We start from the raw sequence: 18,189 nt of genomic DNA, 5'->3' as shown, positions 1-18,189 counted from the left end.
AATCCTGTTGTGATGGCTTGTTCCAGCTGCTGGTAGTTAGACTGGATGTTTTCTGGCTGCCGAGCCAGAAAGCGTCGCAACTCTGGGCTGGATGTGATCCAGAACAGATAGAGTCTAGCAAGCTCTGGTGTAAATGCAGGGATATGTCTGGCTATTCGGTTGAGGTCTTTGAGTGTCACTACACGCGTCGTTTCAAGATTCTTCTGAATCAATCCTTTTCCTTCCATGGCTGCAGAAGCTTTAAGGAAATTGTCTGATGACATGTTAAGCAGAGGGGTTTGTCTCCCCCCCTCTTTTGTGCAGGGCTGGGGAAGCCTACGCTGCTGATGCGAAGTTCAGCAGGGTACATATTTCTCGTGGGGTCCACTCTGTGGAGTGCTGTGGCTGGCAGCGTTAGTTCATTTACCTCCTGTTTGAGGCCTGCGGGAGCATGGCCAAGGAGAAGATAATGCTGGTCAGCTCTTGGTGGCTCAGGCTGGGTGTCAGACGTCTGCTTTCGTTGTTGCCTAACTGTTCCTTCCTCTGCCGTGGCAGGTCGTTGCCTGCTTCAGGCTGAAGGATGTCCATGACACTGCTCTGCCGGGTCTTCAGGTGGTCCTGGTGGCAGGGCCGGGTGTCTGAGGCCTACTGGCACACTTGTGGGAACACGAGAGAGAAATGGCACAGGCAAATGCAAGTTTCTACAGAGGTGGTGAGCTATCTGTGTGGGAGAATGGCTATGTGGAGCAGCTAAAATTTAGTGTTGGTGAGCACACACAACAACAAAAAAAGTTTTGAGTATCTTAGTCGACGTGCTTTAAGAAGCATCGACTGATGACTGGGCTCTTACATGTCATAACCTATTACTCAAAAATGCTGATGGTTCTTCTCACATGTTGTGCTACGAGAGTAACAGATAGAGCAAAACAACATAAAACAATAGCATGAAACCAGAAAAGAAGAGGAAGAAAGGAGTGTTTTACCTATTTAGGTTTAGCTAGGAGACATAGGTAAACAGGAGTCACTTATGGGTTATGCTGCTGTTAGACTAAGCTACCAGGGACACATCAGACATCTCAAGGTCCAAAAGAAGAAGAAGAAACAATGGGAAGTGTTTCCAGTTCTGTCTGGGGCCTACTGTGCGTTTGTGTTTAGCCGTACTTCATGTATTTAGCTTGGTGCTAAGGAGTGAGGATGGGTAAAACACAGACAGGAAGTAGGATATTAATGACCTGTGTAACTCACTATGGAAACAACAGTCGCTAGATATTGTAATCCTATAGAGAGAGAGAAGATGAGGATAGTGACTAGTGATCTAAAATAAGGTAAAGGTAAAGTTAGAACGTCCTTATAGCTCTAAACCTAAGCTCTATGTGTCTGATTGGTCCATACCCTACAGAGTTGATGGCGGTATTTCTAGCACTCAAATATTTCCTGCCAGACCTGAGAGGCCATCACGTGTTGGTCCGCACATACAACACTTCGGTGGTCTCCCATATCAACCATCAGGGGGGTCTGAGGTCACGTCACCTTTGCAAATTGGCCCATCAGATCCTCCTATGGGCCCAGGGGAAGTTACTGTCGCTCAAGGCGGTATATATTCCGGGGCGTCAGAATGTGGGAGCAGATATTCTGTCGAGACAGGGGCTGAGGCCCGGGGAGTGGAGACTTCACCCAGAAGTGGTGGAGTTCCTGTGGGAAAAGTTTGGTCGTGCTCAGGTAGACCTTTTCGCATCATCAGATTCAACCCATTGTCCCATGTGGTCCTCTCTAACGCACCCAGCTCCTCTCGGTCTGGATGCTATGGTGCAGGTGTGGCCGAGGCTGCACCTGTACGCCTTTCCCCCGATAGCTTTGCTTCCGGGGGTTCTGGAGAGGGTTCGCCGAGAAGGGGCTCGTCTGCTTCTAGTAGCCCCTTATTGGCCGACCCGAGTTTGGTTCTCGGACTTGGTGTCTCTTCTGGACGGCTCCCCCTTGGAGATCCCAATCAGGGTGGACCTCCTGTCTCAGGCCGGGGGCACGGTATTTCACCCCCGGCCGGAGTTGTGGAAACTGTGGGCCTGGCCTCTGAGGGGGCCAGGCTCAGGGAGACCGGTCTTTCGACCGATGTTGTAGAAACCATTCTTCAATCCAGAGCTCCTTTCACGAGAAGGCTGTATGCACTAAAATGGAAACTTTTCACCACGTGGTGTGTTGAACGTCAGTTAGATCCTGTTGGTTCAGTTCTTGATTTTCTGCAAGACCGTTTCTCGGCCAGGTTATCTCCTTCCACCCTAAAGGTTTACGTGGCGGCTATATCTGCCTACCACACCCCTCTGGGGGGTACTTCTATTGGGAGAAACCCTCTAATTACTCGCTTTCTCCGTGGTACATTGAGGTTGAGACCTGCACTGCACGCTAGAGCACCGGCTTGGGACTTGGCCATTGAACTCGAGGGTCTGGCTTTAACTCCCTTCGAGCCCATCGAGGAGGTTTCTGAAAAGTTCCTCACTCTAAAGACTTTATTTCTCCTTGCTATCTCATCTATCAAGAGAATTGGTGATTTACATGCTTTGTCGGTTGCTCCTTCATGTCTGGAATTTGCACCTGGTATGGTGAAGGCATTTCTCTACCCCAGGCCGGGTTATATTCCTAAGGTCCCACTGAATGTTGGGGGCCCAATAGTGCTGCAGGCCTTCTATCCTCCACCCTTTAATACCCCTGACCAGGAACAGCTTAACCTGTTATGTCCAGTCCGGGCTTTAGATGCCTACGTTCACAGAGCTGCCCTGTGGCGTAAATCTGAGCAACTATTTGTTTGTTTTGGGTCACTCAAGAGAGGATGCCCTGCATCTAAGCAGGTTATGAGTAAATGGATAGTCGAGGCTATTTCATTGGCTTATGAAGCGGCCGGACAGCCTTCACCTATGGCTGTGCGGGCCCATTCTACTCGGAGTATGGCGGCCTCTATGGCCTTAATTTCGGGAGTTTCCCTTCTTGACGTGTGTAATGCGGCAGGATGGTCCTCTCCGCATACATTTGTCAGGTTTTATGACCTTGACCTCTCCACTCCTGGGGCGAGGTTGCTTGCTTCTTAGTGTGCGCAGGACCTCACACAGAACGGGCATTTGTCACTATGGCGTAGTGGGTATAGGGTTCCCACCGCGTCTCAAACGCAGCTCGAGTTCCCTTGAAAGGGAACGTCTCAGGTTACGTATGTAACCCTTGTTCCCTGATAGGGAACGAGTCGCTGGGTTTGCCTGCCATACTTCCTGCATGCCCTGATCGACTTGCTTCAGGTTTTTCAGAAGCTATCGCGGTCTGATTTCAGGGTTGCTTTATAGTTTCCTGGTCTATGACGTCACCTATGTCGTAGTGGGCTTCCATTGGACTGATTTTACACGTGCTTCACGACGTAATCACGCAGAGCGTTCCCACCGCGTCTCAAACCCAGCGTCTCGTTCCCTATCAGGGAACCAGGGTTACATACGTAACCTGAGACGTTTTCACATGCCCTCTAACAAGTCTACTAAAGGAATTTCCGATTTTGAACGCTGAATTAAATGATCTGGATTTTGCATACTCACAATATGAGTTACAGAGCACTGAGATTGACATCGACCCTGAAAATAATTTCTTTACGAGATCTGTTAATGTCTGTCAATATTACACTGACATTGATTACAATTGCAAATTTAAGAATGTTAATAGATTCTCTGTAATCCATTTCAATAGTAGAAGCCTTTATGCAAACTTTGACCACATTAAGAGCTACTTAAAACAGTTTTCAAAATTCAGTGTGATTTTAATAACAGAATAATAACAGAAACATGGTTACATGATGATAAAGAAATGGACTTCAGTATTGAAGGTTATGAGTTTAGAAGAAGAAGAAGAAGAAGAATCAATTTTATTGCCAAGTAGTGTTGTGCACATACAAGGAATTTGCTTTGGTAATAAGGTGATACCGAGGCTGCTATATCAGCGCCAACTTGAGAAAAAAAATACAGCATGACATGAGGAGAGGTGAGGAGAAAAAAAAGGCGACCCCCAGACTATGCTCCTGTAAGGAGAACAGTCTGGGAACAGGAAAAAACACCTCAGCAACATTAGCACATAAACAGTACACTCTACAAACAAGACATTGCAACACGGTTGGGAGTGGGGGATGGAGGTAGTCCAGCCCAGGCAAGCAGCATCCGGTCCTGCAGCCATTATGGCGCTGGTCACAGACCCGCCTGTCAGACTGGGGGTACGAAGCGGCGAAGGCGTGGGATGGGGTGTGGGTTAGGTGCATATCTGTGTATGTGTAAGTTCATGTGTGTGTAGGCCTGGAGAGAGTCGCTAAGCCAGCACCATAATCTAGGAGCCTCAGTCCGCAGGATTGTCATAGCGATACACAGCAAGTTGCCATGTAGACAACCTTGATCTTGTCCCAGGCAGAGTCAACAATCACCAGGTGTCTGAGGAGTCGGGGAAGGAATGCAAGAGCGGCTCACTGCAGTGCTCTTCCGGGAGAGTTGTTGTTCCAGCAGCGGCCTTGGCCAAGGCTAGTGCTGGTAGGGGGGTGCCGAAACAGATAAGATTGGGATTGTTTGGTCTTCGGGCGAGTAGCCGCATTCAATTTATACAGGCTATTCTCCTGGTCCGTTTTGGTCTCTGAAACGATCCATTTGCCTTTGCAAAGCTGTGAGCTTCTCCATGATGTTATCCATATTGTGGTTTATAGACCCAGTCTGAGTGCTGACAGTTCTGCCCACCGCTTCAATCATCACGGGCAGCCTTGCGGGGCTTTTGACAGCTGTCACCGTCTGCTTAGTTCCTCGATAAACCAGGGCAATGCCTAATCCAATCAGCAGAAGACCTGTTATCATGGTGCCGAATAGGTAGATATCTTCAACGTCCTCCACGGAAAGAGCCGCCAGACACACGACCCGCCACCTCTCCCACGCGTCCATCGTGTAGCCAGCTGCGAACGTCCCGGCAGGGCAGTCAGGTTCCCCCGAACCCAAGCTTCTCGTCGAGAAGATGGTGTCAATTGCGTTGAGAGACCAGTTGATCAAATCCATAATTTCTTGGTTTTGGAGAGCAGTGTAGCGAGAGTCTCTCAAAGTACAAGACAGTAGACGTGACGAGAGAAGCAAAGCAGGAGAGGTGAGGGGAGGGAGAGGGAGAGAAAATGCGACCGCCTTCGTTGAGAGCCAAGAGGGACTATAAGTCAGGGAGGGACTACCAAGAGGGACTACCAAGAGGGACTATTTCTGTTTATAAGTCAGAACAGAAGATATAAGCATGGTGGGGGCGTAGCTATGTTTGTAGACTTAAATTATGGTTATAAAATGATTGAAAATATGACTATGGTGGTGGATGATATACTTGAATGTCTAACTATTGAAATTGTAAGGACAAAAAAGAAAAACATTATTGTAAGTTGTATTTATAGAACACCGGGTGTAATATAGATGTGTTTAATAATTGGTTGGAGGACCATTTTTCAAACTTAAATCAGAAACTTATGTTTGTTGGGGGTGATCTTAACATCGATCCGCTAAACCCAAATAAACATAAAAAGACTGACGAATTTATTAATACTCTATTTAGTATAGGTTTGTTTCCTCTAATAACTAAACCGAGTAGAATTACAAACCATAGTGCTACTTTAATTGATAATATTTTTTCCAATGAATTATAAAGTAATACAGTCAGCGGACTAATGATAAATGATATCAGTGATCACCTTCCAGTTTTTGTATTACATAAAAATGATTATCAAAAAATTAAGAGGAAACTATGTATTGGTTTAGAAGGGTAAAGACAGAGACAACTATTGAAGCATTTAAAAAGGAACTATTAACGCAAGATTGGAGTATTATATACAGAGAGAATGACACTAAGGTGTGAAGGCATATGATGAGTTTGTGCGAGTATTTAAAAAAGGATATGATAAAAATTGTCCAATGAAAAATATTATAAAAATAGAAAGGGCATAGAAAACACATGGATGTCAAAGGGATTGCTGAATGCATGCAAGAAAAAAAATTCACTTTACAAAAAAATTATAAAGGATAGAACAAAAGAAGCAGAGGTTAAATATAAGAAATATAAATACAAATGGACAGGTATCATTAGAAAATGTAAACAGGATTATTGTAATAAATTGTTAGATAGTAATAAGAATAATATTTAAGGTTTATGGAATATCTTGTATAGTTTAATCAGAAATACAACTAGAATGATCAATTACCCACAATATTTTAGAGATGATGATAAAACTATAAATAACAGGAATACAATAGTCAACAAATTTAATAAATTCTTTGTAGATGTTGGCCCGAATCTTGCAGCAAAAATTGCAAATGTTGAGATCTATAATTGTGAGCTAATAGACACAAATCCCAAGACATTGTTTCTTAATCCTCTTGAGGAAAATGAGATACTGGACATTGTTAGAAGGTGTAAAAATAAAACCTTGACAGACTATTATGATATGGATATGAAGACCTTAAAAAGTGTTATTGAGGGTATCTGTAAGCCGTTAACATTCATTTGTAACTTATCGTTGCAAACTGGCCAATTTCCTGACAGAATGAAAGTAGCAAAAGTGATTCCTCTGTTTAAGGCAGGAGATAAGCATATCTTTACTAACTACAGGCCTGTTTCCCTTTTACCGCAATTCACAAAAATCTTAGACAAGGTTTTCAATTCTAGACTGGATAGCTTTATTGAAAAAAATAAATTACTTTCAGGTAATCAGTTTGGTTTTAGGAATAATTGTTCAACTTCGCATGCACTCTTTGATATAATTGATGAAATAACTAATGCTGTAGACAACAGGAAATATGCAATAGGGTTATTTATTGACCTAAGTAAAGCATTTGACACAATACATTATGACATATTAATTAACAAATTAGAACAGTATGGGATTAGAGGGGTAGCACCACAGTGGGTTACAAGTTACTTAAAAAATAGAAAACAATGTGTGTCAATAGGAAATCATCAGTCGAGTTGTCAAGAAATTGTGTGTGGCTTACCTCAAGGTTCCATTCTGGGTCCAAAATTGTTTAATATGTATATAAACGATATTGGTAAAACATCACAAATACTGAGATTTATCTTGTTTGCAGACGATACAAATATTTTCGCATCGGGAGATGATCTACAACAACTGTGTCAAATTGTTACCTCGGAACTCAAACGTGTTAATAAGTGGTTTAAACAAAATAAATTATCACTAAATCTGAGTAAAAGTAAAATGATGATATTTGGCAACAGTAACTCCAATGCTCAGGAAGCAATCCAGATAGAGGGTGTTTTTATAGAGCAGGTCCATGAAATCAAATTTCTTGGAGTTATTATAGATGACAGATTTACTTGGAACTCGCATATTACATATACATTCACTAAAATATCAAGAAGCATTTTTGTAATTGCAAAAGTAAAGCATATTTTAAACATTAAAGCTCTGCATACTTTATATTGTTCTCTGATCTTGCCCTATTTATATTATTGTTCTGTGATATGGGGTAGCACTTATAAAGGCATATTAAGACCACTAGTAATGTTGCAAAAAAGAGTTATCCGATTAATTCATGTTGGGTTTTTAGACCACAGAAACGATACTCGGTTACTAACGTAACCTCGGTTCTCTCTAGAGAGGGAACAAGTATTGCATAAGTTTAGCTTACGCTACGGGAAAGATTCATCTTCTCGAGATATTGAAGCCAAAAAATTATCCTTAATTTTGTATTCATTGTCAACCCAGTGCAGCAGATAGCAGAACTAGAGCAGGCCATTTCGCGTGGTCATTGGCTGCCCTGCGGGCAACCGCTGCAGCCTACCAGTGAGCCCGGCGTGACGTCACGCCCAATGAAGGGCGCCCGCGTGGCTTAGCGTATAAAAGTAGGGGCTGTAGGCTGACATCTCTGTTTTTTCGTCGACTGAAGCGAAGTCGCTCGTGGCGCGAGCACGGCCGGTTACGCAATACTCTTTCCCTCTCTAGAGAGAACCGAGGTTAAGTTAGTAACCGAGTATCGTTCTCTTACGAGAGGTTCTCTCGTATTGCGTAAGTTTAGCTTACAGAGCCGCTATGCAAGTCTGAGTCACTCTGATTTTCTGGCCACCAGAAACCCAGGCTCGGCGGGACGCGCGAGCATTCAACCAGCGTTGGAGCAGGCGCATGCGCATGCGCAGTAGGCCCAGCTGAAGCACCGCTGCAGCTGATGCCATACAAGCCAACATCCTTTGAAATGTTTTCAAAGGGAGAAAGCTGCCCTTCTGGAAAGATGCGGCTAGGTGGCGAACACAGCGCGTGTGCTGTGTCGATAAACGAGCCGTCATGGTCACCGAGTCCAGTTCTATTCCTAAAAAGGAAATTGACTGGCTGGGCAGTAATGAACTCTTGGTCCAGTTGACCGTTAGACCCAAGCTTTCCAGGTGACTGAGAAGCACTGTTCTGTGAGATAGCAGTTCTGTCTCTGACTGTGCCAATATCAGCCAATCGTCCAGATAGTTCATTATTCGCAGCCTCTGACTTCTCAAGGGGGCGAGCGCCGCGTCCATGCACTTCGTAAATGTACGGGGTGCTAGGGACAGGCCGAACGGCAGGACGGTGTATTGATATACCTGACCGTCGAAGGTGAAACTCAAAAATTGCCTGCGACAGGGTATTATCTGAATTTGAAAATAGGCATCCTTCAGATCTAGAGAAATAAACCAGTCCCTCGGGCGAACGTGCGCGAGGATTTTCCTGGTCGTAAGCATTTTGAACAGTCTTTTCGCAAGCACTTTGTTCAAATGTCTCAGATCTAGGATAGGTCTGAAGGCTCCGTCCTTCTTGGGTACGAGAAAATATCGGCTGTAAAAACCTGACTCGCTCAGAGAAGGCAGTACCTTTTCTATAGCCCCTTTGCACAGCAGCTTTGCTATTTCTGCGTGAAGTAGGTGTGCTACTTCCGCATTCACTATCGTCGCGGTCCGGGCTTGTAAGCGCAGGGGACGGCGAATGAATTGAAGTGTATAGCCCTGCTTTATTGTGCTCAGCACCCATTCTGAAATCCCTGGGATAGTTTTCCACGCAGCTATCCGGGCTGAACAGCTTCCTGTAAACGTGAGCGCGTATGCGCAGGCACGAGACTTACAAGTGTATTTGACGCCCCGATCATAATGGATGGGGAGCGTCTCATTAATGCCCTGCGTTTTGTGATAACACTTAAACGCGCGGGCGGAGCCCGGGGGGAGGTTTGTATTAGCAAGCGTGAACACTCTCTGGCGGGCAAGTGACTTACATTCATAACCTGCTTTTTTTATCGTGTAACAGAGCGGGCAGATAGTGGGCACAGACCTGTGGACACATTTCTTACATTCAACACTCGAGCGGCTTTTCTGCGCTTTATGAGAGTGTGCTCTGTGAGTGACACGAGATTCAAAGTGCTTGTGTGTAGGGGTGAACACTGGGGCGTGGGCACTTTCTCTACACTTAAAACACCGACGGCGTGAGCCGGACCATACATTATACTCTTTTTGAGATTTTTCTGGGTCGCCGTGAAAACTGCGTTTGTGTGCAGGCGAGAGGGTGAACAAACCGGCTCGTTGGCTGCTAAATGAACCACTGCAGTAGCCTGTTTGAAGGGGACTGACAGGGAAATAAACTTTGACGGCGGTCCGGCCGCAGCGGGACACGCGCGTCTTTTCTCTCTCTTTGTTAGGAGGGCTTCGCGTGCTCAGACTTCAGCGTGATCTTCTGCCGAGGACCTCTGGGGGGCGGCGGTCTGTGACGGCTGTCTGAGCGCGACCTAGGGCGGCCGTCCTGACGTAGTTACGAAGGCTGAGGCTGTGCTGGACGCTGGGCGCTGGCTCGCACAGGAGGCTGTTCTTTTCTTTGTCTCTCGCGAGAGCGGCCTGCAGCTGAGCTCGAGCGTCGCGGCAGGAAGAGGTTCATGGCCTGCGTGGTCTTCTGTACCTCAGAAAAACGGTCAACGATCCCGATCACCGCTGGGCCGAAGAGACCAGTGGGGGAGAGCGGCCGAGGAAGGTGGCTCGCTGCTCAGTTTCCCTCATATCCGGTAGCGTCAACCAGAGGTGCCTCTCTGTTACAGTCAACGCGGCCATGGCTCGTCCAATGGCTTGAGCTGCGGTTTTAGTGGCGTGGAGAGAGAGATCCGTCGCACTTCTCAGGTCTGTAACCGCAGCTGGATCCCAGCCCTTCTCATCCCATTCACGGAGGAGGTCGGCTTGCAGGATCTGTAGCACAGCCATGGAGTGGAGAGCAGACGTGGCCTGGCCGGAGGTGGCATATGCGCGGCCGACCAAGGCGGAAGTGGCTCTGCAGGCTTTTGACTGGAGGGCTGACCGTGACCGCCATCTCGCGGAGGGCGGGCAAAGGTGCGCTGAGACCACCTCTTCCACATGGGGAATAGCCGTGAACCCTTTTTCGGCGGCGCCGTCCACTTGGGAGAGCGACGCGGAGGCCTGGGACTGAAGTCTCGAGGAGAATGGTGCGTTCCATGACTTCGTCAGCTCCGAGTGAAGTTCCGGCAGGAATGGAGCCGGCCTGCTTGCTGAAGCTGCACGGCGGCGACTTTGAAGGAAACAGCCGTCGAGTCTGTTCGGCGCGGGTTCCTTCGGCAGCGACCACTCGAGCCCGAGACGGTCAACAGCTTGCGTCAGCAGGCGCATCAGTTCCGCATCAGCTCCAGCGCGGGTATGGGTGGATTCCTGGATCGACAAGGAGGCGGAGTGAAGAGACCATTCCTCGTTGTCTGATGCCAGGATGGAGCAGCAGTCTCTCGTGGCGTGTCCCTCGGCCTCATCCTCAGATGCGACGGCAGTGAGGCTCGTGAGCGGCAGCTGCGCGTCGGTGAGGGGGGGTGGGGAAGGCGAAAGCGAGGCTCAAGGGAGGTTCTCCGGCGAGCGCGTCGCTGTGGCCACAGGTTCCGGCTGTCTCAGGGAACGGCGCTTCTTCCTGCGTGGTCCCACAGAGGGCGGAGTGACTGTTGCGGTGTTGAAGGCTTCGAGTCGAGCCCGCAGGGTCGACCGCGGAAGCGCTTCACAGAGCTCGCAGCCCCCGGACGCGAGGGCGAGCTCTGCATGTTCCAGGCCCAGGCAGAGAGCGCAGACCAAGTGGCGGTCTCCGGTGCTGAGCGGGGCTCTACACGAGCCGCAGGAAGCGCGAGGCATCTTTAAAAAGACACTCACTGCTCTTTTAGAATAGGTAGCAAGGTAAAGGATACGTCGCCAGATAGCGTAGCTCGCACGGATGGCTGAAGGTGGCGAAGACGGCTGGCTTCCTCAGCGCTGTCCTAAGCTGGCTGTTCGATGTTCGACGGCGGCGGTGGCTTCTCTCAGATCCAGGGATGCGAAGAGCTCGCTGAAGAGACGAAAAATCAGAGAAGTCAGCCTACAGCCCCTACTTTTATACACTAAGCCACGCCCATTCCGGCGGGCTGTGACGCTATGAAGGCGCGGGCGCACTTCATTGGGCGTGACGTCACGCCGGGCTCACTGTTAGGCTGCAGCAGTTGCCCGCAAGGTAGCCAATGAGCATGCGAGATGGCCTGCTCTAGGTCTGCTAGCTGCTGCACTGCGTTGACAATGAATACAAAATTAAGGATAATATTTTGGCTTGAATATCTCGAGAAGATGAATCTTTCCCGTAGCGTAAGCTAAACTTAGGCAATACGAGAGAACCTCTCGTAAGAGAACTCATTATTTTTAAAATCAAAGATCATGAAGTTTTATGACATTGTTGAGTTCCAATCAGTACAGATGCTATACAAAGCAAGGCACAATAGTTACCAAGCCAAATACAAAGAAGGTTCCAAGTACTGGTTGTTATGAATTGCGTGATGATTTAAACTTCAGGACGCAGAAACATAGTACAACTTTGAAAAGTTTTAGCCCTACAGTTAATGGGGTACAATTGTGGAATAATTTGGAGATGGAGATGAAACAAAGTCCAAACATCAATCTTTTCAAATATAAATTTGTCATTAGGGGTATTCTACCATGATCAGATACCTTGTTGACTCTTGTTGTTGTTTTGTTGCTTATTGCACTATGTTCCCTTGTACTATTGTGAAATGAGAATTTTTTGTATTTTTTATGTATTAAATTTTGGGGGTGGGCGCTTATAAGCTCTTTGCTTCGGCCCACTCCTTTGAGCAGAATGTTTACTGCTCAAATAAATAAATTAATGAAAAGCCCCGACCTTCTTCAGGACTGCTGTTCCAGAGTTTAGGGCCAAATTCGGACTACTCTATCTCTCCTTTAGTGGACTCAGATATTTACATTTACATTTATTCATTTAGCTGACGCTTTTATCCAAAGCGACTTACAATTGCTTTATATGTCAGAGGTTGCACGCCTCTGGAGCAACTAGGGGTTAAGTGTCTTGCTCAGGGACACAATGGTGTCTGACAGTGGATTCGAACCCAGGTCTCTCATACCAAAGGAATGTGTCTTATCCATTGCGCCATCACCACCCCAGATATCCTATAGTTACTACTAAAAGTCCAGTTTTGTGATCTTAAAGATAGTAATGGATTGTAGGGCAAGAAGATCAATTAAATACACAGGAGTTGAACCATTTAGGTCATTATAAGTTAGTAGCAATACTTTGTACTCGATAAGAAACTTATGTTGAACTTATGTTTAAACAGATAGCATGTTTCGTAGCTTAGCGATGTTTCTGAGTTGGGAGGCTGTTTTTGTAACATATGAAATATGATTTTTGAAATACAATTTGCTGTCAAATATATCAGCCAGGTATTCTACTCTGAATAAAGTAATAGTACATCCTTCAAGATGCAAATTAAAATAATCTGTGTACAGGTTTTTGGTCCAAAAAGGAATACCTAAGTCTTCTCTCAATTTAATAGAAGAGTCCTGATGGTCCTGATGAAATATATAACTGAGTATCATCAGCGTAACAGTGGAAACTAATTCCATGTAAAACAATACTCGGTTACTAACGTAACCTCGATTCTTTGCTCTGTAAAGTCATCGTTGCTCGAGATATTGAAGCCAAAAATTATCCTTAATTTTGTATTTATTGTCAACGCAGTGCAGCAGCCAGCAGACCTAGAGCAGGCCATCTTGCATGCTCATTGCCTGCCCTGCGGCAACTGCTGCAGCCTACCACTGAGCCTCGCGCGTGACGCCACGTCCAATGAGGGTGCTTCGCGCCCTTACGCGTCATAGCCCGCCAAAATGGGGGTAGCTTAGTGTATAAAAGCCAGGCTCGTATGCTGCGTCACTGGTTTCATCAGCTGAAGCGAAAAATGCTCGTGGCGCCTGCAAGGTCAGGTTACGCAATATTCGTTCCCTCTTCTAGAGAGAACCGAGGTTACGTTAGTAACCGAGTATTGTTCTCTTACGAGAGGTTCTCTCATATTGCGTAAGCTAGCTTACGCTACGGGAACCCATTGTCCCGTGCGCACCCAGCCTCCACTTCATGAGTCCCACGGATTCCCGGGGAACATAGATAAGTGGGAACAGGTGGCCGGAAAAGCGGGCCAGCACATGTTATAAGCACATACAGGGTGTACAGAACGGCGTCGCCGGTCCATATAACTATTCACCATTTAATGCAGCTCAACCAGGAGAGCTAACCTCACATGAGAGAAGTATGCGCATGATAATCTGGGCAGGACAAACACACTGCTCACACGTACAGAAGTCTAGCCTCCAAGGCGGGAACTTCCAGGTTATAAAACCTAACAAATGTGGACGGAGAGGCCCAGCCTGCCGCCTCACAAATTTCATGAATGGAAATTACGCTGGACCAAGCCCACGACGAGGCCATGCCTCTAGTGGAATGCGCCCTGATGCCCAAGGGGCATTGCAGACCTTTAGATGTATAAGCAGATGTGACAGCTTCCACTATCCATCTGGTCAGGCTCTGTTTCGCGTCGGCGAGACCCCTGGTGTGCCACCGAACGAGAGAAAGAGCTGTTCCGAACGCCTGAAGGAGGCGGAGCGCAATGTAAACCCTCAGCACCCTCACAGGGCAGAGGAGATTCACATCACCCTCACTATCGGATGCTGGGAGAGCCGAAAGAGAAATGATCTGCGCTCTAAAGGGGGTGCCCAACACTTTAGGGACATAACCATGTCTTGGCTTGAGGATGACTTTAGAGTCATTTGGCCCAAACTCAAGACACGCTGCGCTAACAGATAGCGCGTGTAAATCCCCCACACGTTTAACCCTCTGAGGTCTAGGGTTTTTTGGGGTCTTTGAGATGTTTTGACATGCCCTGACATTTGTGCTTTTTTCAGTTGCTTATAAACATATTAATTGCAAAGGTATAATTACACTCTATTTAGCACAAACAGGGCTACCATAATACGTGAGCAAGATGTATGTACATGTTTGTATTTTTGAGAAAATATTGTTTATGCATGGTTATTGAAAAAACTTTTAGTTTTTTCAATAACCATGCATAAACAATATTTTCTCAAAAATAAAAACATGTACAGACAACCTCAAAGTTTCTGAAATAAGGCCACAAAACACATACTAAATACTAAATATATGTCCACAAGACTTTTGACTAATTGGTGTTGTTGCCTAGAATTTTTGCTTCAAAATGATATGAAAATCATCCTGCCTAATCATTTACACAACACAATACTGTAGCGATAATGAGTCTTATATTAAATTAGCTTAAATTATATATAGGGAATTTGAATAATTAATCAGGAATATGATTAACATATATCACATATTACAGTTACATTAAATCATCGAAGCTACAAATAGACCGATTGTATACATGAATGATCACCACAATGAGTTATGGTTCGTCATTAATATATCAATAGTCCCATTACAGATCGATTATATGAGATAACTTTAAAGGAATTAATTTAGATATCAAACGATCTGTCTGTCCAGCAAACGGCCGTAAGATTAACTTATCAATTTTCAAGAAAAATTATCTCTTTCTTAAAAACCTATTTTCTGGCCATGAAACATCACCTTCTTGTTATTATAAAATTTAGGTTACTGAAATAGTAACGAATTGTAAAGCTTTGTAGCTAGATCAAACATTTCATTGACTTTGTAAAAATGAGCATTTTAGACAGAAAGCAATCAAGAATATGGTTTTAATAGAATGAAACTTCAGATACAGAATTCTACATTTAAACCCGGGATACATGTATGTACAGTAAACAGTAAAACTAACGAGACAAACAAATAACAACGGGAGTGAGAGAGAGAGAGAGAGATTGAGTGAGAGAGAGAGAGTGAGAGGGAGAGAGAGAGAGAGTAAGAGGATGAGAAAGTGAAACTAAAGGTCAGGATTAGAGATTCCAGTACGGCACAAACCACAGACAAAATGAACCTTGAGAGACACAAAGATCAAATCCCCTGAATGGGGTAAACAGATCTTAAAGCATTTAGATCGATAGGAATTACGATACTGGCATGATTCTTCGTGTGGCTGAGAACAAAAGCGTGTTTGTGTGTTTCTGTCCTCGTGTCACGCGTTCACGCGGTCTTTCCGAGCGAGGGAGCGCGTTAGTTTGAATGTCCTTTGAGGTGCAGTTGCTGGTTGGTTCAAAGAGTCTCTTTAAAGTTGAAGTTGCCGATTACGTTCATTTCACTGAAAGTGAACGTAGGAAAGTCTGAAGACGAAAAAAAATAAAGTTTAAAGAAAAAGGAGAAACACGGCGTAAAGCTCCCTAAGGAGCCATGGAACCAGAAACCTCTCACAGGGAAAAAGCTATCTGTAGGAACTTCCTAGGGTCAGTCTTTTATGGGTTCTGGGTTCTGGGTTCACGCCTCTGTTTGCGCGAACCACCCATGACCATCCGAGAATCTGAAGTGGACAAAGTTTTCTTTGTCCTGTGGGGGATGCCCACTGGACTGAGGAGATTGTGTTGAGCCGTTCGGCTCCAGCACTATGAAATGTGTAAAAAAATGCACATTACTGCATTCTGCTATCGGAATTCGGCTCCGTTAGATTGAGAGAATTACAGATATATCAAACACGTCACATCAAGATTATAGGAATACAGAGTTACATAAGATATGCATTTTATAAGCATTTAGTTCCTTCAAAGCAAGTTTGTTCCTTCGAACAAACGTCATACATGCAGTGAATATAAACTGAGAAACACACAGGAGTATACGAAACATTGACATGCTTATATTCTAAGTTTAATGTTCAAAGTTCGTGTATGTGTGTGCGTTAATGTGTGATTGTGTGTGTGGGTATCCTTATGGTCAGCATCTGTCCATCTGTGGTGTGTACCACGTGAGGGTTTAGTTCGCAAATGGTTGTCTTCAAGACAAAGGGTAGTTTTGTGTGTAAATCCACTTATCAGTCTAAGGAGACATAATAATTGATGAGGGGGGGGGGGGGGGGGGGGGGGGGGGACTAGCTTGAGACCCTGAATGGATCAGTTCTTATTCTTTGTGACTGAACACAAATTGCAAGCAGTGTAAGGATTTGAGAACAACGGGGACCTGTTTCTTGATTGCGGAATGCGTCATAAATGAAGTTAATCAATGACCTGCTGGCAGACATTGGGGCACCATATCACATGATTCAAGGTTTTGTGAATTAAACATATATGTGTTCATATTTGTTCAGTAGTGAAGGGAAAACAGGATTCGTTCAGTCGATACAATACATTGATTTAAATATATAGACCAATTACAAATAGGTTACAATTACAACAACAATTACAATTTTAACAATATTTCAAGTGTATTCTTTCTTTGTAAAAAGTATACATTTTATCATACGTATTAAAAAAGGTAAGGATTCATTGGTTTGAATATTGGAACAAACACTATAATAACATCTTAGTTGATAATTCAATATACCTACTTTATTTTTGACAAAACATCCCATAATATAGTATATTTAACATATGAGCAGAAATTGGCGAACAGAAGCTTATTTAATATGACAGTAGTCTTTTTTTACAGTCAAAACTTTATAATCTATCCAAAACCAATCACGAAATCTTGTCTAAACATTCTTAATTAGTCTGTAACATATTGTGTTTACGATATTATATTAGCATGTTAATTTGCAGTTTGTTGCTTATACAGACATTTTATTTCAACATATTTCAGTCCATTTTTACTCATCTTAGTAGGCTATAGCAATATAGTTTGGATGTGTCCATATAAAAATAACATGTTTACTAATATAGGTGCGAGAGTGAATGAACGGCACAGACACGCACTGTATAACTGAAGTAAACAACGCGCGCACGCGCCTGTGTCGTTCATTCATCATTTAGCCTACACACAGACACACAATTCATATTTAAACAGTCTTTTGGTGGTTTACAGACATATTCAATATCGCGATTAGAAACCAAGCACATAAGAATAAATGACTTACTACATCAGCTGGATCCGTTGCTCCTCGACATGAAACTGCCAGCACTTCTGGTACATTTTCCAGGGTTATTAGATAGTATCATTCATCACAGCGTAGGGATACGCTGTCTACACAGCGGTAGTAAGATACTTCCTAAACATGATGTGTTTTATAATCCAGCTGGTGGGTGTTGGCATGTTTGAATGGCTTGCCTTGGATCATTTGCGTTTGAATACCGAATGCTCTCCGTGGGCGTGGCACATTAACACGTAATCAGGTATAATGAGCTGGAAAGAAAAAGACTGACATCTCTCTCTTTTCATACAGATTACATAAATTGAGAATATTTGTTTTTTTATATAAATGAATTCATTTAAAAGAAGAGAGTTCAAGCTTCATTATGGAAAAAGACTCGTGCCTGTATGACAAGTATTTGCGGAATTACAGTTAATTTTCGGACGCATTTCAGAATGGACTTCACTGACAGAGAGAAGGCAAAACTAGCATCATGTTTATTTTTCTTTATTTGACTAAAAGCACAATACTTTGTTTATATTGTGAGTATACACAAAAAAAATAGAAACTTAACAGGATCGAATGATGTATAACACTAACACGTAAGATCAAAATCAACAGAGTATTTTGAGTTTCTTTTGCACTGATAAGAAAAAAAGCGAGACTATCGCGCCGGTGCGATAGCCGACCTCAGAGGGTTAACTGACGACAGAGCTGTCAAAAAAACGGTTTTGAGCGAGAGGTACTTTAGGTCCACGAAGTCTAATGGTTCAAAGGGGAAAGCTTTCAGGGCCTCTAGGACCAGTGAAAGATCCCACATGGGATTCATCCGTCTAGCTTCTCTAAGGAAGCGAATGACGAGCTCGTTTCC

The sequence above is a fragment of the Siphateles boraxobius genome, unplaced genomic scaffold (genome assembly GCF_051911475.1).
Source record: "Siphateles boraxobius isolate OS27281-9 unplaced genomic scaffold, OSU_SipBor_1 130, whole genome shotgun sequence".
NCBI classification, from domain to species: Eukaryota; Metazoa; Chordata; class Actinopteri; order Cypriniformes; family Leuciscidae; genus Siphateles; species Siphateles boraxobius.
The sequence above is the reverse complement of the archived record's forward strand: the minus strand, read 5'-3'. Positions refer to the sequence as shown.